Source organism: Armigeres subalbatus, chromosome 3 (assembly GCF_024139115.2).
Source record: "Armigeres subalbatus isolate Guangzhou_Male chromosome 3, GZ_Asu_2, whole genome shotgun sequence".
Lineage (NCBI taxonomy): Eukaryota > Metazoa > Arthropoda > Insecta > Diptera > Culicidae > Armigeres > Armigeres subalbatus.
Window position 1 is genome coordinate 270,648,415 of NC_085141.1, and position 21,575 is coordinate 270,669,989.

General features: G+C 40.6%; 1 protein-coding gene across 1 annotated transcript in view; it reads right to left on the reverse strand.

Moving 5' to 3' along the window:
* Positions 1-17,903, reverse strand: part of LOC134224256 (formin-J-like) — a 361,770-nt gene extending 343,867 nt beyond the window's left edge. The window contains exon 1 of the mRNA XM_062703580.1: positions 17,046-17,903. The gene's annotated coding sequence lies outside the window, so the exon portion shown is untranslated. The remainder of the gene's footprint in view (positions 1-17,045) is intronic.
* Between the last annotated feature and the right edge of the window lie 3,672 nt (positions 17,904-21,575).

The window sequence follows — 21,575 nt, forward strand, 5'->3', positions numbered from 1 at the left end:
GGGCAATATGTGCTTCCCAAAAATGATATTCAAAATATTCCAATATTTTTCACCAAAATTTTCAAACTCTTTTGCACAAGACTTGTGTCAACTCTATCCTTTAAGTTAGTTAGTGTCTCAGACTGATGGTAATAAAGAGAAAATATTTTGTGTGTCTAAAGAAAAAGCATTGAGGACGTAAACGCCGAAATTACGTTGGAATGAGTCAAAATAATATTTTATTTTTTTAATTTTTAATACAGAGTTTTTGACTGAGTTTTTTTTGTTTGACGGCATACAATTTTTTAGACTTCAGCTGCTTACGATGTTGAGACAAAATCTGGGTTATAAACCAAAAAAAGATGGTGGCGCATTTTAAATTTGTAGCCCCAAAGGACCTTGAGAGTTAATTATTAAGCTTCGTTGGATTTCTTTATTTTTATTTTTATTAAGTCTTGACTCACGACTTAACTGCATCGTAATCGGTTGTGGTCGGTTGTCGGCACCCTTTTGTTTTTGGTCCATAACTTTCGTACAATTGCACAATGTGGTGATCAGGGTAGAAATATTTCACAGTCAATGCAGTGAAAAACATGGATCTCAGTATAATCTGCAGTCGCCTTCATCGCCGCCGTGGTGAGTGCGACTGGGTGCAGCCGAAAAATCATTTCCAACACCGATTGTTCCACTCACAAGTCGCTCTGAAAGGCTGCTCAGTTCGCGCCTTACCGTATGACTGTGAGTGGCCCATTTAAACGCGTGGTGAATTTTTTCAATTTGCTTGGTGAATGTGTATATTTTGCTGTGGTAAATTTCATCTTCGCGACGCAGTGGGTGATGTGAGTTCTGTTGTTTACTTTTCTGCCTCTCCTTGAATGTGAGGTTGATTTCAAAGCAGGAAGAAAATAAAAACATGATATAAAAAAACATCACCTTCATCCAGTGCTGCCGAAAATTTACAACCCTGGTGGTGATAATTGCATATCAATGGAAGCATAAAGGCATAAGCTAATAACTGGGGGAGAGATTTGTTTTATTTCATCTATTGGGGAAAACATATTACCAACAACTAAGCGTTGATTTTATGCCGTTTCGAAAAAGGTGGTCGATTGTCGGCACCCTAAAAACCCACTCAAAATGAAAAACTATGAAGTGAGGGCGTTATGGCTGGAAAGATCAAGATTTGTTATGTCAATAGCAATGAAATTTATTACATTTTAGTACATTATACACTTTTTATAAAGATTTCAAAAATTGTTAGTTTTGCTAACAACTTGGCCTATAGCCTGAAATAAGGCAATAAACTGTTGATTTCCCTTGATAATCACCTGGGTGCCGACAACCAAAATAAGTAACCCTTTTGAAAAATGAAAATAATAGTTAAATTGTGACCGCTACGGTGGCATTCAATATTGCATCAATACGTAATGCGCTCACCATTTCGATCGTTTCACTACGGTTTATAGCACTAAGCAAATGACCAAGAAAAACTTTGGAGTGGATTTTCATTTGACAAAAAAAGTGTTTTCTCTGTAGAACGAAACAAAAGTTTCTATATGCTTCGGAAGTGTTTACAACAAGATTGTGCTTACATGGCATAATCTGTTTTCTGTCAAAAGTTACGACGGGGTACCGACAACCGACCAGTGCCGGCAACCGACCATCCCCCCCACACTTACGATGCAGTTCACATAAGAGAAAATTCTGTTGGTAATCAAACATATGTGTCTTTTCTGTAATATAGATCGCTTTTTTTCCTAAATCATTAGAGGAAGAATCTAACTACATAAGCAATTTATATGTATTTAGAATTAGAAGACATGTCACTGATGAACGACTACATTTCGTCATAGAACTATTTGACTTGGTACTGTTTCCACTTTTCTACAAGTTTCGTAATTTGAATAGCATAGTACTACATGCATGTTAAAATAAGATAGAAAAATATTGAGAAATCAAAAACGATGAATATCCAGATGTACTCGACTTGCGGTTAGCAGCAGCCTTACCCAATAGTGCTTTGCAGTGAATGTTCTCTATTCGATGTGAATAATATCTGCTCTCATCGTCATCTTCATGCTGATTTGAAAAATAAAACTCTGTATTTCATTATACTCGAAAAAATATGTAAGTAGAGCTTCTTTTTTGGAGTGAGAGTAAACGGACAAGTAAACTTGAAGCTGACGGAAGATTTGGCTTCCGCCAACACGCCTTTCGCTCGGGATACGGGGCCAGCTCATACTTCGTCGGATAAGGAGACGTACTGCAAAGTGCCTTCGACCAAGAGAAACACGCCGATCTAGTTTCTCAGGATATCTCGAAGGCGTTCAACCGCACCTGCACCCCACTAATGCTGAAACAGCTAGTGGACTGGGGTTTCACCGGTAACATTTTATCTTTTGTTAACAACTTTCTCTCCCGCCGGTCCTTGCGGGTCCTTATCGGCAGCTCCGCCTCCAAGACATACCAGGAGGAAACAGGAGTCCCGCAGCGCAGGGGTCTGTTCTGGTGGTGACCCTGTTTCTGGTTGCAATGAACGGGGTCTTCAATGGGCTACCGAAAAACATCTACGTCTTTGTCCACGCGGCCGACATCCTGCTTGTGGTCATCGGAGACACTTCGGAACGAACGCGTATTCGAACCCAAGCAGCGGTTAGTGCAGTCCATGTTGGTCGGTTTCACCATGTCGGCAGGGAAAAGTGTCCGCGGACATGTTTGCAACGGGCGACATCGTCTCTCCGGCTCAAGTCTCAAGATTATTGGACAGCCGATCCCAAACTGGAAAGTCGTCAAGGTCCTCGGAGTTTCCAAAGACAGAGGACTGTCTTTAGTGCCTCATTTCCAAGCGGTCAAAACCGGCTGTAAATTGAGGATTAACCTTGTTGAAACCTTATCAAGACCGCATAGCACAAACAACAGGGCCACTTGGTATCATATCGGGCAAGCGTTGATTGACAGCAAACTACTCTACGGGCTGGAGCTGACTTGTGTAGCACTTCAGGAGCTTGTCAGCATTCTTACCCCAGTTTTCAACCAGTTCCCCCGCAAAGCCTCCGGACTTCTTCCCTCTACTCCTGCGGAGGCTGCCTGCGCCAAAGCGGGTGTCTTCCCAGGCGGCTATTTGCCGAAAAGCAGCAGCATACGATTCCGCCACATCCGGAAACCACAAGGTCCCCCCACTGAGGGGTGCCTGGAAACATCACTGCGGATACTCTTGCTTGAGTCGGACACCAAGCTCGGTGTTCCACGACATCAGTTTCCCATTGACGTTAAAGTCTGGATCAAAAATATCGACAGACAGGATTGGGAGAACCAATGGGCAGCTTCCAGGACCACGCAGCTACGAAAGGTCAAAGGATCCACGGCACTCTGGAACGACATACCCGGTCTCAAGGATCATCAAGTCATCTCCTGCCTTCGCACAGGGCACACTCGATTCTAACATAATTTCGGCGAAACGCCCTTTAGGGTCGTTTGTGGAATTTGCGAAGTAAAAAACTCAGTAGAACATGTGATCTGCCGTTGTCAGACATTCCTCGATCCAGCTACGGAATATCGACGAATATACGAGATGCCGTGGCTGACGATACCGCAAGCCTATCAGCCCTAATCTGCTTCCTCAAAGATGGAGAGCTGTACTACCAGATGTAGACTTACCTTGGGCCTCCCGGGTGTAAGGAGGTATGCGGGCCTCCCTGGTTATTTAAGGGTGTAAGTCCCTCCCCTCCTAGTGACCAGGCAACCTGGGCACCTCAAACCGGGACATAAGTCCTCTGCTCCTGAATCATCATATCTACTACACGCAGCAAAATTTTGTATGATTCAACTAGTCAAATTTATTGTTGAGATAATAATCATCCTTTTGTTGAATTAATCAAAAAATATTAACAATTAATTGCATATTATTCGGCAACTCGGCCGTACGAAAACCATTTTTTTGTTAAATATCTTGGCTGTGCATATGCACAGCATATGTTTCGAAATGAACAAATTGATATGAAATTTGCGAAAAAAAATCCACGTGTCTTGGAGGGACTCGAGCCCTCAACCTCCTCTTCCCAGTAGGATGTTGAGGGTTCGAGTCCCTCCAAGACACGTGGATTCTTTTTCGCAAATTTCATATCAATTTGTCCATTTCGAAACATATGCTGTGCATATGCACAGCCAAGATATTTAACAAAAAATATTGTTAAAACTACACAGTAAAAAAAATCTTAAAATTACACGCTATGTGAATATTAACCTTTAATTTTACATTCAACTTTTTCTTGTACGCAATATCGACGACCTGTAACTTTAGAAAGTGATGGAAAAATGAGTCGAATCGAACGGAGCATTTTTGTTACATATATGCTGTAACATTTTTAAACTGTGTACAACATTGTGTACAACAGTGGTGAGGCACTGGCTAGATCGCTGCACTGGGTCATTACCAAGGTTTGGGAAGATGAGGTTCTGCCGCAGTAGTGGATGGAAGGTGTCGTGTGTCTCATCTATAAAAAGGGCGATAAGCTGGATTGTAGCAACTACCGCGCAATCACATTGCTGAACGCCACCTACAAAAACTACATGATAGGAAGAGGTTCAAGAGAAGACAATGTGAGCCACCCACCTCGAGTTTGCATCGGTGGTGACGAAATCGAGGTGGTAGAAGAATTTGTGTATTTGGGCTCACTGGTGACTGCCAAAAATGATACCAGCAGAGAAATTCGGAGACGCATAGTGGCTGGAAATCGTACGTACTTTGGACTCCGCAAGACGCTCCGATAGAGTTTGCCGCCGTACCAAACTGACAATCTACAAAACGCTCATTAGACCGGTAGTCCTCTACGGATACGAGACCTGGACGATGCTCGTGGAGGACCAACGCGCACTGGGAGTTTTCGAAAGGAAAGTGCTGCGTACTATCTGCACGGTGGGGTACAGATGGCGGACGATACGTGGATGAGGCGAATGAACCACGAGTTGCATCAGCTGCTGGGAGAACCATCGATCGTTCACACCGCGAAAATCGGACGACTATGGTGGGCTGGGCACGTAGCCAGAATGTCGGACAGTAACCCGTTTAAAATGGTTCTTGACATCGATCCGACGGGTACAAGAAGGCGAGGTGCGCTGCGGGCAAGGTGGATCGATCAGGTGGAAGATGATTTGCGAACCCTCCGTAGACTGCGTGGTTGGCGACGTGTAGCCATGGACCGAGATCTGGAATCCCATCTAAATCTAAACCTCGCCCAGTTTTTTTTTTGCTGCTACGATGAATCCATTGTTTGTCACTACGGTACTGCATCGGCTTTTAGATCTAATCATCACTACCCTGTATGCATCTGCCCAACTTGTATCGTTTGACATCGTGCAAAGCTATTTTTTTAAACCACCCTAAGGCCGTTACAAATATTTAATTAACTTTTTGTCCTACTGGTCTCCGAAAGGTCAAGGGGGGATAATAAAAAATAAATATTAAAATGAAAAAAATAAAAAAAACTCCTCGGATTCGTTAAAGAATGTTTTGAAAATCCTCAAAATTATCCGAATTTTATTTTGTTGCCCCCTAAAAATATTATTTTTTGGCAAAAAAAATCCGAGGAGGGGGGAGAGATTTTAAATATTTGTAATAAATAAATTTTATTCATTACTTGAAAATGGTTGAACTGATCAAAGTTTCCCTGGATTACGGTACTTAAGCAAAGTAGCATCAATTGTAGGGAGTCAATTTTGGTCCTAGTTAGAAGCAAAACGCATATTTTGGAGGTTTCCTTTCAACTGGCTGATGATCATATTTGTGGGCTCCATAGTCGCACGCTTAGCGACGGCAGTCGTCTATGTAGATGCATGTGAGTGTGACGAAGACGGTAATTGTATTTTTTTCCTTTTGGAATGGAAGATTTTTCGGATTTTATATTTAACACAATAATTTGTTAATTTAAATTTTCATAATCCTTTAAGCGTTACGAATTTATCATACATTTTCCCCGAACTTTTCGAACATTTTCAAACACTGTCCGGAATAACTCACATCAAGCGATGTTTCAAACAATAAAAACAATACTTAATAAAATGCTAATAAGAATTCTTATTAGGGCAGCCTAATGTAGACATTGTAGAGCCATTTCATTAGCAATCAAAAATAAGCAAATCCTCATAAAATCTATTGGTATTTATAAAAGACACCACCCTAGCCACGCCGCAGCAACCGAGGTGACGGGAACCAGGTAATCAGTTGCGAAAGAGATTGGTGACCGGTCGAGAACAGAAAAACAAACCCTGGCCTAACCGTAGCGACTACTACTATCGGGAATTGCAAATATGCAAATAGTAAACTTTTTCCACTTTCCTCCTCCCATGTACACATATGTACGGAAGGGACGCCCATGGATGCGGGTAGTTACGGACCCATTATCCTCTGTTGTCGTCGGTAGCGGCGCAAACAGAGTGTAGTTATAAAGCCAGTTTTTCGACCGTTTGTTTTAAAATGTGGCTGCTCTCCGACGACGATCCGTCTTCCATCGGCGCTCGTACGACGGCCGAGCCTACCTCCTCGCTAACATAACTATTTTGCAGTTAGATTGGATGAAACCCAAGGAACCGCCCGATCCAGTCTGCTCGGTCGGACTAGCGAGCCTGGGAAAGGGGAGAGATTCGTTAATGTTTTCTGTTTTTTTTTGCTCACATGGGATTAAGATTAGCGCGTCTACTACGTAAGCATCCGAATGTAGTAAACAGACGATTAAGCCACAGACAAAGCAGCGGACCAGGTTCGTTCCTTGCCAAGTGTATAGATAGATATGGCGGATTGATGGCTGGGGGGCCTGCTGGGGAAGGCTTATCATAATTTTGGGATCTCGAACTTTTGGAATGTGCTTCGGGTGACCACCATGTCGAGCAGTACCACCAACCGGTTGGTTAGGTGCTTAGTTGGGCAAGTGCACCACCATAAACGTATTTTGAACAAGCGAACAATTCGCGAAACGAGTAGGTGAAATCGAACTTGATTGTCTGGTTCGAGTGTGATAAATTTGATGTTTGATCTTGATTATTTGCTGCCGTTTATGTGAGCCGTCGTCGTGTTTGATGGCCAAATTGGGATTTGCTCATAACGGCCAGTGTCTGATCTACTAGAACAATAAATCTTGACCTATCTCAGCTTGGGCATATATAACCAGCAGGTGCCAAATTTTATAACAATTCTGTAAAAACAATCTTATGAGCCTGTTTGGAAGCATGTCATATACAAAATAGTTGAATTCAGAAGCAGAAGTGCTCGCACATGTGGATTATTTTTAATGAAATTCGAATATGTTTTTATTTTGTTTAGCTGGAAGGCGCATGGAGAAAAATTTGATCGGATCACTTATATCAACTCCCATAGATTATTAAGGATCTATCAGGTATCAGAACGTCGGCTCCAGGGGCACGTTCACCTCAATTTGGGAGATTTGTGCCATCGCCTTCACAGCCTTTTTCATCACACACCTGACGGAAAAGGAAGTGAACAAAAAGGAAAGGAATGTGGATGGGAGAACAAAGGGAATGTTTGGAAAAGGGCCCTTGAAGAGAGCATACAACGCATAAGCGTACAAGAGCTTATAACTCCTTACCACAACGGGTTATGAACAACAAAATACTCTGAAGGTTCAGGTTTCTGAAGTCAATTTCACTAAGTAAGTGTTTACCAAATATTTGGAAGCGCAATTGTGCATAGACTGGGCAGTTACATATTAGATGATAAGAAATTCCTTAATCGGATTCACAACTATCACAAACAGATGATTCAACGCGTTGAATATTTGCCATGTGATAGTTCAGTCGGCAGTGACCTGTCAAGGCATTGACTAAGACACTGCAATTCTGTTTAGACAGCTAAAATAGCTTTTAGCTAGCTAAATAGCTTGCTTCTACCGGAGATGGCTGCCGGATGTACAATTTTGTTTGATGACATGAATCCAGACTACTCCAATGCCATTTGTGCTGAGTGACAGCCCAAGAGTTGATCAAAAGCTTCACCCAACACTTGGATATTGGAATAGCTGGCTCAGGACCAATAAAGTCATGCGATGCTCCATTACGAGCTAACTCATCAGCCAATTCGTTTCCAGCTATGGAAGAATGGCCAGGTACCCATATAAGGAATACTTTATACCTGAATTAACTGAATTCAGTTCCTCAATTTGAGTTCGACATGCGATTACTAACTTCGACCTTGAGTTGGCCGAGGCGAGAGCTTTATTAGCTGCTTGGCTATCTAACAGAAGTATATTACTTTGCCCAAAAATGCGTTGCAGCAGTGCGGATTGCACTCCACACATGATGGCAAATATTTCCGCTTGAAAGACAGTGCAGTGTGTACCCAGTGAGTGTGACTGTTCCAATCTCAGCTCACACGAATAGACGCCTACACCTGCTCTACCTTCGAGGAGGGAGCCGTCAGTGTAACAAACAATGCTGTCCGACATACTTCTCTCCAAATAGCCAGATGTCCACTCATCCCGCGAGGGGAATTGTGTTGAAAATGTCCTATAAGGAAAACTACTAACGTTTGTGAGATCACTTGGAGCAAGGAAAATTTTGTCCCAATTAACCATAAGCGGTAACAACGAAGTGTGTGTAGAACTGCGGTTTACAGGATTCTCTTCCATAAAACCGAGTACCCATAGTCGGTAAGTACAAGAAAATGCTTCTTGTTTGAGATGTATGTGTAGTGGGGCCACGTCGAAGAGAACTTCGAGAGCAGCCGTGGGAGTTGAAGAGAACGCACCAGTCATTGCCATTAGGCACATCCTTTGAAGATGGCCTAATTTAGACTGAATTGCCCTCACTTCCCCCTTTTGCCACCACACAATACATTCATAAGCCAAAATTGGTCGTACAACTGTTTTGTAAATCCATTTGATATATTTGGGTTTAAGACCCCAAGTTTTACCAAAGGTTCGTCGGCATTGGCCGAAAGCCATACACGCCTTTTTGATTCTGAACTCAATGTTAGGAGTCCAGGAAAGCTTTGAATCCAAAATTAGACCCACATACTTTACTTGATCAGTTACATTGATTTCAGAACCAAAAAGATGTAATGGACGAATACCATTACGGTTACGTTTTTCCGTGAAAAGTACAATAGATGTTTTATTCGGATTGACCGAAAGGCCATATTGGCGACACCAACTTTCAACTACCTGAAGAGCATTTTGCATCAGGTCGAATAAGGTAGTAATGCACAAACTCACTATCAATGTTAGATAGTCGTCGGCAAATCCATAGGTAGGAAAACCGCCATTATTGAGTACTCTGAATAGCGTATCTGCAACGAGATTTCACAAAAGTGGAGATAATACTCCCCTTTGAGGGCATCCGCAGACATTTAATTTCCTTATCGCTGCTTGACGTAATGTCGAGCCAAGATGTTGGTTTTTAAGCATCTGGTGAATACATTTGGTTGACAATGACAACATGCGGCTTCCAATATTGCATCAAAAGACACGTTGTCAAAAGTACTCTCAATATCTTAGAAAGCACCCAAGCACGATTGCTTTTGAGCGAATGCTTTCTCGATATCGTACACAACCTTGTGTAGAAGAGTCACGGTGGACTTTCCAGATTGGTAAGCATGTTGATTAACATGAAGAGGCATGTTTGCCAAACAGCTATCATTACATTTCATGAAATTTCCTGCAGTTTTATTGCTTTTCTATATTTTTTTATTGGAAATTTTCATATTTTTTTGCTATTCAATATTTTTATTTTGTGGAAATTTTCTATTTTTTTTTAAAAAAAAACATTTATTTTATAAAAAACAAATTGTAATTTTTTATTGCTAATTTTATTTATGAAAATATTGTTTTTGGAGTCTCGTTTCGGCCGTCAACTAGTGCAGTTGACTTTTTGGATCTACTTTTGTGCGGTGCGATTTTTTGGAAAATGTATTGGAGGTAACTACTTTCCTCGGACTCGAACCCGCGACCCTCAGTGAACTGATGTGTTGATTGTTTGCAGTGTACATTCCGATAACACCCCCCCCTCCTATTTCGATATCTCTGTATCTCGTTGTGTTCTGGACAGAGCATTAAATAATCGACTGTTCACGGCCTCCTTTGCCACCCTCACTTCGTAACATATTAATATTCTGCCTAGCACTGTCAATTTCCGATCAAATATCAGTCGGTAAGTATTTATTTGGATTTCATAAACTAATAAATGAATGTAAAGCTGATCACTTATATTATGATTTAAACCATTGCCCACACAGGTCCGTTCCCAACGTTTTACTGAGGGAAACTTCTAGCGTCAAAAGTCAATATAACCTAGGCTAATTGTGTTTTCTTCGAACGCAGTGACCATTCAAGGTAACATTCATATGAGTGAATCTGTGAAGAAGTAATATGAGTAAGTCATTTTATGTTTTAAATAGTCATGCGACGTTTGTCAAAATTCGGGCCGAAGTTGATTCGTGAAGGTGAATATTTTATGCTCTGGTTCTTGGGTTCTGGTTATATTTTGCTCAGGATTCACTCTCCCTAGGCCGATGCATTCAAATTTCTATGCTACTAGATTGTCCAAAGATGGGACAACAGCAAACACATCAACAAGTAAAAAATTTATTTATTTTTTTTTTCTTGATTGATGACTTGTGAGGGAAGTCAGATTTTTTCTTTTTTTGGAAAAGATGTTTAATTTTGATACACATAGTTAAGTTTGCCATCTTAGGGTGTTTTTAAGAGATATTGCGAAAAAAGATTCGGCTGCCGGTGGGACTTGAACCCACACTATTCCATTTAGTACACGGACGTATTACCAATTATACAACAGCTGCCCTTGCGAGAAGTTGTTCCATAACCAGCTAATAACGATGGGATATCAGTCAATTCCCCGTATCTATCGAATCTGCTTTGGCAACATTTCACACCCTGTTCTCTCTACCCAACGTTATTAGCTGGTTATGGAACAACTTCTCGCAAGGGCAGCTGTTGTATAATTGGTAATACGTCCGTGTACTAAATGGAATGGTGTGGGTTCAAGTCCCACCGGCAGCCGAATCTTTTTTCGCAATATCTCTTAAAAACACCCTAAGATGGCAAACTTAACTATGTGTATCAAAATTAAACATCTTTTCAAAAAAAAAAAAAATAAAAAAAAAAAATTTAATGACATTTGTTTTGTTGTCGTTTTCCACGACAACGAGCTTTTTTCGATCCTGTACCCAATGGTTCTTCCACTTCTCGATCTCTCTTTATCTCGATGGTTCCATCAATATCGGGACGTAGAGTCGGCTGTATCATAATAATGTCAACGAAGTCAAAACACCTCTTTAGGGAAATAGATCACATTTTTTTCAATATTTTTGCAATTAATAATGCTTCTCTCGTGCATTATAAAATATATTGAAAAAAAGACATTAGAAAGGTCAAAAAAGATCTTTAGGGAAACAGATCACATTTTTTGATCATTTTGCATGTTTTGCATTGATTAAAATGTATTGCCACCATTTTCGAGATTTTTTTTTGTGAAGGCTGAGATTAGATCAAGCAAAAAAACCTACTTCGAGGGCCTGTGTCAAAATGCCAACGCGAATCCATGGGGTGACGCCTACAGAGTCGTAATGACCAAGACACGTGGGCCGATGGCCCCTATAGAGCGGTCTCCAGAGATGCTGGAGAGGATCATCGCGGGGCACTTCCCACGTCATGACCCAAGTCCCTGGTCTTACTTTGTGGAGCCCTGGTCTCATTTTGTGGAGCCTTGGTCTCATTTTGTGGAGCCCTGGTCTCACTTTGTGGAGCTGCCAGGGGCCAGGGTGGCCGATGAGGGAAGAGTAACTGTGGCGGAACTTGCGGGGATTGCACAGTCCCTTAGTGTAGGTAAGGCGCCAGGACCGGATGGTATTCCGAACCTGGCCATCAAAGCGGCCATTGTTGAGGCTCCCGAGATGTTCAGATCTGTCATGCAGAGATGCCTGGACGAGGGAGTCTTCCCTGAAGCATGGAAAAGGCAGAGCTTGGTCCTATTGCCAAAGGCGGGAAAACCACCGGGAGATCCGTCGGCATATAGACCAATATGCCTGCTTGATACGGCGGGGAAGGTGCTCGAGAAGATCATCCTCAACAGGTTGTTGATACGCACGGAGGGTGCGGATGATCTGTCGAGTAACCAGTTTGGCATCCGAAAGGGTAAGTCGACCGTAAACGCTATCTTGTCGGTTACCAAATCCGCGGAAATAGCTATCCAGCGTAAGAGGAGGGGAGTTCGCTATTGTGCAGTAGGGACTCTCGACGTGAGGAATGCATTCAATAGTGCCAGCTGGGCAGCTATTGCAGATGCGCTCCTGCGTCTTGGAATTCCCGAGTACCTGTACAAGATTCTCAGAAGCTACGGGGCGGAAGTGCGTTGACATAACCCCAGCGGTTCCGCAAGGTTCCATACTGGGTCCGGTGTTATGTAACGTCAGGTACGACGGTGTCTTGAGGTTGAAGTTCCCGGTGGGCGTGGTAATCGTAGGCTTCGCTGACGATATCACGCTGGAGGTCTACGGCGAATCGATCGAAGAGGTGGAGTTGACTGCAGCCCACTCGATCGCAATTGTGGAGGAGTTCCAGGAAGTTAGAACTGGCTCACCACAAGACTGAGGTGGTTGTTGTTAACAACCGAAAGTCGCAGCAACGGCCCTGCGTATTAACTGCTACAGAACAGGCTGGCCTCAATGGTCAAATGGCAGCGTTCGTGGGACAGTTCCACTAAGGGTAGATGGACACATAGGTTGATACCGGAGATAGGTACGTGGGTCAAGAGGCACCATGTGGAAATCACTTTCCACTTGACCCAGGTTCTTACAGGCCATGGTTGCCTTAGACAGTATCTACACCGGTTCGGACATTCGGCCTCGCCCCAACACTCGGGGACCCCAACGGATCCTGGAATAAAGCACAGGAAATGCAAATAGAAAGGAGCATGGAACAGGCTTCTGGGAAGGAAGCCTTAGAAGGGGACTTTTTAATACGCTAAAGCCGAAACACAGAGTAGACTGTAAAAAACGTATACACGGAAGAAATGATAGAGAGTTTGTGTAAATTTAAACTATTTAAGGTCCGAAAACGATCGCATTTCCGATTTCATTAAACCAGAAACTTGTATATGATTTAAATGGTAAAAAGACAAAGCGAAAACGTTGAATATTCGATGAGCATTGATAAAATGTGTTTGTTTTTTTTCCTCTTGGATCTATATAAACTGGTTAAGCTTTAAACGTTAAATAAAACGAAGTTAATTACAGGACTTTCAATTAACTTCGTTTAGTTCCTTGAAGCCACCGACCAAGCAACTCTAGAGTCGATTTTTCACAATCAATATGGAGTTTCTGAAGGTAATCCAATCCACTCCAAAAAAGGGGTTTTTATTTGTCTCGGTCCAATATAGCTTCAAGCTCCGACCAGCACATATTTTTTTGGCTTAACTAGATCCACTAGTGCGTGAATCACAAAAAGGAAGTTCGGATTTTTTTTGTCAAGAATCCGCAAACTACTAAGGGAAGTGTACCGGTTTTGGCCACCTTAATGCCTAATTTGGCCAACCCTGAAAAATGCATATTTTTCAAAAACTATCGAACCTTCTCCACAGCGGAGAAGCATAATAAGCATAATATTCGTAAAAATTTCAACGGATTGTTAGGAATTTTAGTAAGGAAAAGTAATGCTCACTTCCTACCTCTATAAGGTTATAGAAGCTTGAGGAATTCATAAAGAAAATTCTACACCACGCAACAAATTGATTTTAAATCTTCCTGATTTTAACGCGCTCTTTGTTTTGAACATCTGCAAGATAGTACGATGCGCCAAAAAAGTTTCGCCATGGGCGCCGGGAGTCCACGCTACGGCTCTTATAACATAAAATATCTATTTGGCATGAATTTCAGATTGATTCATTCGTTCATAGGAGTGGTAAGATGATTTGTTTTTAAAAAGAAGCTCAAAATAGAGAAAATAGATGGAGGGGCTATCCTGCCTATGATCGCATATCAGTCCCATCTTTGCAGGATTTCCTATTCGTATGGGACAAATATGTGATTGTGGGCAGTATAGCTCCCTGGTATCGAGTTACGCCAATGATTTTCAACCATAAACTCAAGAAGTTTTGTATTCGGTACACCCAGTTCTTTTTTCACACGGGTGGTTTTTAGTCGATTAAGACTTTTAGCGTTAATGAAAATATGAGTTGACCCTAAGAAAAAATTCACAAAAAATCAAAGAAAATTCAGGTGGTATTTAAAAAGCAGTGAAAAATCAGCTTAACCGGGATATTGAAGAATACCAACCGTGTAAAACAAATATGGGTGTATCTTGTTTTCTATATCCTACCAACTACCTACTATTTTTCCTACCAACTGTCCTCCTTACCACCCCCCTCCAATTTAACTGAATTGTCCTCCTTTCGAAAATTTTCATATGGTCACCCTGCATGAGAATAGCATTTTCTATATGATATCTAACCTACTGTCGTCGGTGATCACAACGATTCAAATGGGGGTGAGAATAATTGATCACTACTTTAACAACAACTGCAATATAGAGTAAATATATTTTTAGAGTGGGGCGTCATGGTCATTTTTTCAAATCAATGTTTTTTTTTAAGCCATTCTGGGTCCTGAACAACTGTGCAGAATTTGGGACCGATTGGTTGCTTCCTCGCTTTCCGCATCGCGTTTGAAGTTTGTATGGAAATTAGTATGGGAGAACGTATATTTTTGCATTTCTACTACTAGAGGTTTCAGTTCATCGTAAACCAAGTGGCACATTGCGTTAAAGTATAACCCAAAGGATGCCGAAAAACTTTGCTGGAGAAGGCAAGTTGCTGGAACGTCCACGAAAAAAGTTATAACGCTTCGAACATTGAGTGTTCAAACCATATGCAAAAAGTCGTTTATTCAGCCAGCACTGCCGTAGTACGTAGACCAATAATTTAACTGAGTGTTATTTCAAAATTAAATAATTTTATAGGGCTTTAGAGCTAATGGGAGCTATCCGGAATTATTTCGCAAAGACAAAAATCCGACAAGAAGGAAGATGGGTTTTGCCCTTCGATAACCATAGGTTGTCCGGTAGTGCTGGCAGAAACATTGATTTTTTGATTATGGTTTGGACAATCAATTTTCGAAACGTAATAACATTTTTTGTAGACTTTCCAAATACATACCTTCTTCGGCAAAGTCTTTCGGCATCTTCCAGACTATATGCTGACGTATTGAGTCACTTGATTGATGATAAATTGAAGCCGCTAAGAGCAAAAATGTAAAAAGTACGTTTTCCGATACTAATCTCCATGTAAATTTAAAACGCGATGCGGCATGCGAGGTTACAACCAATCGAGCCCATATTTTGCACAGTTGATTGGCGTCCCAAAACGATTCAGAAAAACCTTGATCTCACTTGATCGGACGAAGTTTGTGTTTTTCCATACAACTGTGCCCCACTCTAAATTTATGTAAGAACATAAACAAACCTGAATTATGAGTCTGTTCTGAATGATTTTGATATCTCCAGACTGACCAGACTGTATGTGAGAGCAATCACCCAGTCTTACCCCAAAGACCAATTGTCAACCCCTTATAAACGGTACTTAGTAAAGTTGATTATGTTAAAACAACGTTTTGAAACAATTCCTAAAAAGAAAAAAAATCCTAACATTCGATGCATAGAGATTTATCTGAAATTGGTCAACATTGCTGTAAAAATGAATGAATTTTCTCAATAGGCGTTAGACAAAATTTTGCATCATATTGCGTTTAGCATCGTACCACATTTCGGGTAAAATTTAAAAGTGTTCCGAATCGGACAAAATAAAGTGTCCTAATGGTGTTTGAAGCGAAGTTTCGTCGAATAAATTAGTATTGGGAATAAAAACGGTAGCTCAGAAATTGCTACTGGTAGCGAGAACTAAAAACGATAAATCACAGCTTATTGCACTGGGGTATACTTTTGGCAAATGAGACATTGTAAAACAGGATAATCAGCATGCTAACTGTTTTCGTCGACAAGGTTTTCATGCACGAGGTTGAAGTGTCAGCTCTAATATGGTTGGGGTTCAGTCAAACTGCACCAAGCGGCATTTTGACTGACTTCTAATATTTTGTTCCTAAAGGTAAAACGGGAATTAATTCATATCTATTCTTGCGTACATTTGTTGTAGGATATCCACAGTTATAGTCGGAGCTAGGGATATCCGATACGATCTGAGCAAAAATGGTTAATAATTAAGAATAATTATGAATTATTCTTCATTGGCGCTTGGTGCGATTTGGGAAAACCCCGGCCATACATACACAGGATTTTTTTTAACGCGATAGATTTCTTCAATTTTTCGGTCTACCTCAATTCCCAATACCACCTAATTTAAAAACAATATTTTTGTGAAGTTTCATTGTGGTCAATTTAATATTTTACTAAATTCAAACATCCAAAGACAAATTGCGTAAAGCGACCCCTAGTGAAGTAAGATGAATGTATAAGCTAGACGCTATGATGTCATCACATCTTAGATCTGGGGATTCTAACTTCATGTATAGACACACAGATAGACGAAGATACATGATAAATAAGCGAATGAATAAATCGAATAATAAACCATTGCATAAATGTGTTCGCCGCACGACCTTACTAAGAAACGATTAATATCTATTAGGTCAAAGAAGGTAGGAAATCGGGTTTTACAAAAACAAAAACTTGAACTAACTGTTCGTGTAACTGCTCAGATTAAAGGAAGCAGGCATTTTTATATTTTAGGTACTAATTTCTAAGCTATTTTAAGTGCTTCCCATTAATTACTCCTTCGTTGAAATTTATCATTTATTCCAACATTTTCTAGCTTTCGTCAGAATCAATCCCATACTTTGAACTGACACACACAAAACGCCAAATAAATCAAATTTTGCAGGCATCTCCACTTCCGTTCAAATGACCTAGTCTCAAATCCATCAAATCATTCCGTTCGTTTTGCCCAATGTGTAGCTTCCGAACGAGTTTTCTTTTCTGGAGCATGTTTAAAGCTCTACCCATTATTGCCCTGTGTAAATACATTATCTCACTCACTTTGAAATTACCGATCTTCTCCTGGTTCACATATTCCATTCAATACTCAGCAGCGCTTTTATGTGATCGCGATCTTTCCGGCGTGTATGTTTCGTTTTTTTATTCACCTTTCTTTATAGATCCAAAAGCACCAAAAATTCGCACTTATACTCTTCCACTTTTCTCTTCAATCTATCATTCGCATCCCATTCGATTACGAAACCTCAAACCAATTTCAGTTATTCTCCAATAAAGCACACGGGTTTGGTTTTGATTCGCTTCTGACCGCACTCCGTTCTCCGAACGAAATCCGCTCGCTCGTACACTTCAGCCGAAAATTTTCTTTCACTTGTTTACAAACTTCGCTGAGATGCTTCAACTCGGTATGAACTCCTGGTAGCAACAGTGCATTTCTCCGCAAATCCCTTTCTTGCAGTGCACAAATTAGCACTTCCAATCACAAATGAAAGACAATACCCACAGTACGCCAGAATGTTGCACTTGATCCAATTTCGGCAAGATCCAGTTCGATCCCTTTATGCCACTGGTACACGCCTTTCACACACGTGGATCAATTTCGAACTTTCCTCTTATTTCAATTCACTGCCAGGCTGAGGGGTGCGCGAAAGCCTTTCTCCTCATTGATATGCGCGCGCACAGCCAAAATCCGCATACACTCTTCGAACCCGCGCAGTTTCAGTTCCACCTCGGGGCAATCACAAAACACCAAAAAGAACACAAAAATTCCAAACGAACAGCGCAATTTTTGCGTTTGCATAAAGCGCGTAGATCGCAAAAGATAGACACAGTCAGACGTACCAAACCGTTCACCTGAAGGTTCGAAATCGAACTAAAGGTGGATCAGCAATGCATGCAGGCACACATCCTATCCGCGATCTCCGGTGATCGTCGATGGCTGGGACGGGAATCGAGCAGTTTTTCACTTCAGGTTGCTGCGATTTCTCCTTAGCCTTGCGATCGAGCAGTGCCACACGATCAGGTCGCCGTCGTATGCTCACCGCAGGTAACAACACACACACACACACATATAGCGAAGGTGTGCTCCCATGAGCGAACAAGAGATCGATCGGTGCCAACTTTGACTCACAGGTGTCTTGCGTTCGCGCACTCTATAGTGCTGGTCTGCATGCTCGGAAAGGTGCAACAGCAATGCTTATACGCATAGACGCATTGGCAGGCGGATACGCTTGAGAGAGTGCGCGTCAATGATTTCTCTCTCGGGTCTCTCCGTGAAGTAAATCGACAACTCCTGAAACAAACAACGCAGCTGTTATTATTAATTAGTTAAGCGTTTGACAAGTTTAAGCAGTGTCTTATTTGATAATTAAATACCAATTTTGTGCGTTGTGCACTTCAAACGTATCATTTTTGTTAATGTTGCGATTCAATGCTGCGAGACTTTGTGAGTTAAATTTTCTTTATATTTTCATTTACATTTAATAAAACAATCACATCACTTCATCATCGGTTGATCCTACGTCGTTTTGCATTACTGCATTCCAAACCTTTATGAACAAACCCGATCGGAAGCGAATACAAACTTTGCAGGGTTATTATGCGGCATTCTTACAACATGTCCAGCCCATCGTATCCTTCTAGTTTTTCCAACCTTTTTCCGCCGATCGATAACTGCAACGCGTTTTCAGATTGAATGAGTATTTATTTCGATTTGGCTTTATTTGGATTGGATTTCATTCGAACTGGATTTCAATTAAATTTGGATTGGATTTGGATTGAATTCGGATTTAATTGAATTTAAATTAGATTTGAATTTGGATTGGAATAAAGATTAGATTTGAGTGAGTAATTGAATTTGGGTTGAATTGGATTTGGTTTGAACTTGAATTGGATTTCCAATGATTTCAGATTAAATTTGCATTAGATTTGCAATAGATTCAGATTAAAACTGGATTGGATTTAAATTAAATTTGAATGAGTATATTTCATTGGCTATTGCTGGATTTTATTTATTTCATATGATTTGGTTAGATTTGAATTGGATTTTAATTGTACTTGAAATTGGATTGGATTTGATGTGGACTAAATTTGGATACGATTTGGATTGGATTTAGATTAAATTTGGATTGGATAAAGAGACTTGAATGAGTATTTATTTGGATTCGGCTATATTTGGATTGGATTTGCTTCGGACTGGATTTGGATAAAATGTAGATTGGATTTGGATTGGATTTGGATTATATTGGATTTGGATTCAGATTGAATTTGGATTGGAATACAAATTAGATTTGAATGAGTAATTGAAATAAGATTGAATTGAATTTGGATTGAACTTGAATTGGATTGGATTTGGATTGAACTTGAATTGGATTTTTAATGGTTTCAGATTAAATTTGCATTAGATTTGCTAATGATTTAGAATAAAATTGAATTGTATTTTGGTTTGGATTAGATAAGATTCGGAATAATTTTTATTTACTTTGAATTGGATTTGGATTGAATTGGGATGAGATTGGACTTGAATTTGTTAGCGATTTAGATTGACGTTGGATTGGACATTGGATTTGGATTGTCTTCGGTCCGGATTTAGATTGAATTTGGATTGGATTTGATTAGGTTTTGAATTCAGATTAAATTTGGATGGGATAAAGAGAAAATTTAAATTATATAAACAGAAGCTGTACGAGTAATCAGTTCAAATTCAATTTTATTGGCATATCGGTCTCGATGCTGCTCGTATAGAGGAAAGGAGCAGCGTGTGTGCGAAAGCAGATGGGAAAGAAACGGAATACGAATGTTATCGCTAGGCAGCGACAAGTGTGAAAATGGTTTGAAAGGTGTTGAAGTTTGCGAGGGCCAATGAGTAATTGGATTTGGCTATATTGGGATTGGATTGGATTTAGATGCGATTGAGCATTTTATTAAATTTGGCTTGGATTAGGATGAAGTTTAATTTGGATTGGATTTGGAATCGATTGGAATTGGAATGAATTAAAATTGAATTTGGTTATCTGAACATTTTTGGGCTTAATTGTGTTACGTTTTAAATAATTTTGCATAATCATTTCGTGATTTTTTAAATTATACGTTCATTACATCCCTGTAGAGTAGATAAGTAAGGGGCCCTCTTTAGCCGTGCGGTAAGACGCGCAGCTACAAAGCACGACCAAGCCTGGGTTCAATTCCCGGTGCCGGTCTAGGCAATTTTCGGATTGGAAATTATCTCGACTTCCCTGGGCATAAAAGTATCATCGTGCTAGCCTCATGATATACGAATTCAAAAATGGTAACCTGGCTTAGAAACCTCGCAGTTAATAACTGTGGAAGTGCTTAATGAACACTAAGCTGCGAGGCGACTCTTTGCCAGTGTGGAGATGTAAAGCCAATAAGAAGAAGAAGGAGAAGAAGAAGAAGAAGAAGAAGAGTAGATAAGTGGAAGAATGTAGTAGATAAGATCAGGTCTATGAAGTGTCGGAAAAAATATTTACTTTACTTCATTATGTTATTGGCATTCAGTTATTATTCAATTCGCAGCGTCTCTTGAAGATGGTTGGAGAGAAATTCGATCCGCCATTGGTAGCACCGCAACCGCTGCACTTGGCACGGTGCCCCCGGATCAGAAAAACGACTGGTATGACGGCGAATGTGAGCAGTCAGCGGAAGAGAAGAATGCAGCATGGGCGAGACTGCTGTAACACCGCACGAGGGCGAACGAGGCACGATACTATTTTAAACAGCATAAACTTAGCCGTACAGAATCCTGCTAACTGTGGTTTTCGTGAGGGGAAATAAATAAACGAACCGACTCCGTTGGGTGGATGATTAGAAGAGGCCTTCTGGCCTTGTTTATTGCGATTAGATAAACTGACAGCAGAGTTGCGCGCAGCGCTCACTGCTGTCGTGCACTCATAAATAAATCTATTCAGATAATGTTTCATCAGATACATTCACCCCCCTGGCGTCCTATACTATCACAAGGGGTTTGACAATAGCCACCATGTCCACGGACGGTAGCTCATTACCGTCCGTTGTTATTGTACGAAAATAAACATCATGTGTTTTGTTTACTATTTGTTTTGGTTAAATCTGAAAATTGTTTTCAAAATAATTTGCAAGATTTAATCATTGACCATGGGAATTATGTTATTTGATGATAAAATATAATAAACTTACGAATTGGAGGGAATCTACAGGTGAAATCAAACGCTACACGAAATCATATTTCGCAACTTGTTTTCCCGCTCCGAATCAAACAAAAGATATTATTATTGTTTATACTGTGACCAGCATCACAGTTGAATTGGTCCGGGAATGCAAATCAAACAACATTCATTAGTGAAAATGAAATGAAATATATGGTGTGCTGAAAGATGTTTTAGGATTATATTTACATGTCCATAATAACTGGTATTATTTTTGACCAAATTGAAAAAGTGTAGCCAACAATATTTTGGATAAAATCCAGTTGCTTGTAAAGGCACGATTCGGGAGAAGTACTTTTCAAAATGTATGCTGGACATATTCATGAAGATGTTCGCTACGCTGAGAAGCAGCTCTTGCCACGGGGCTGGA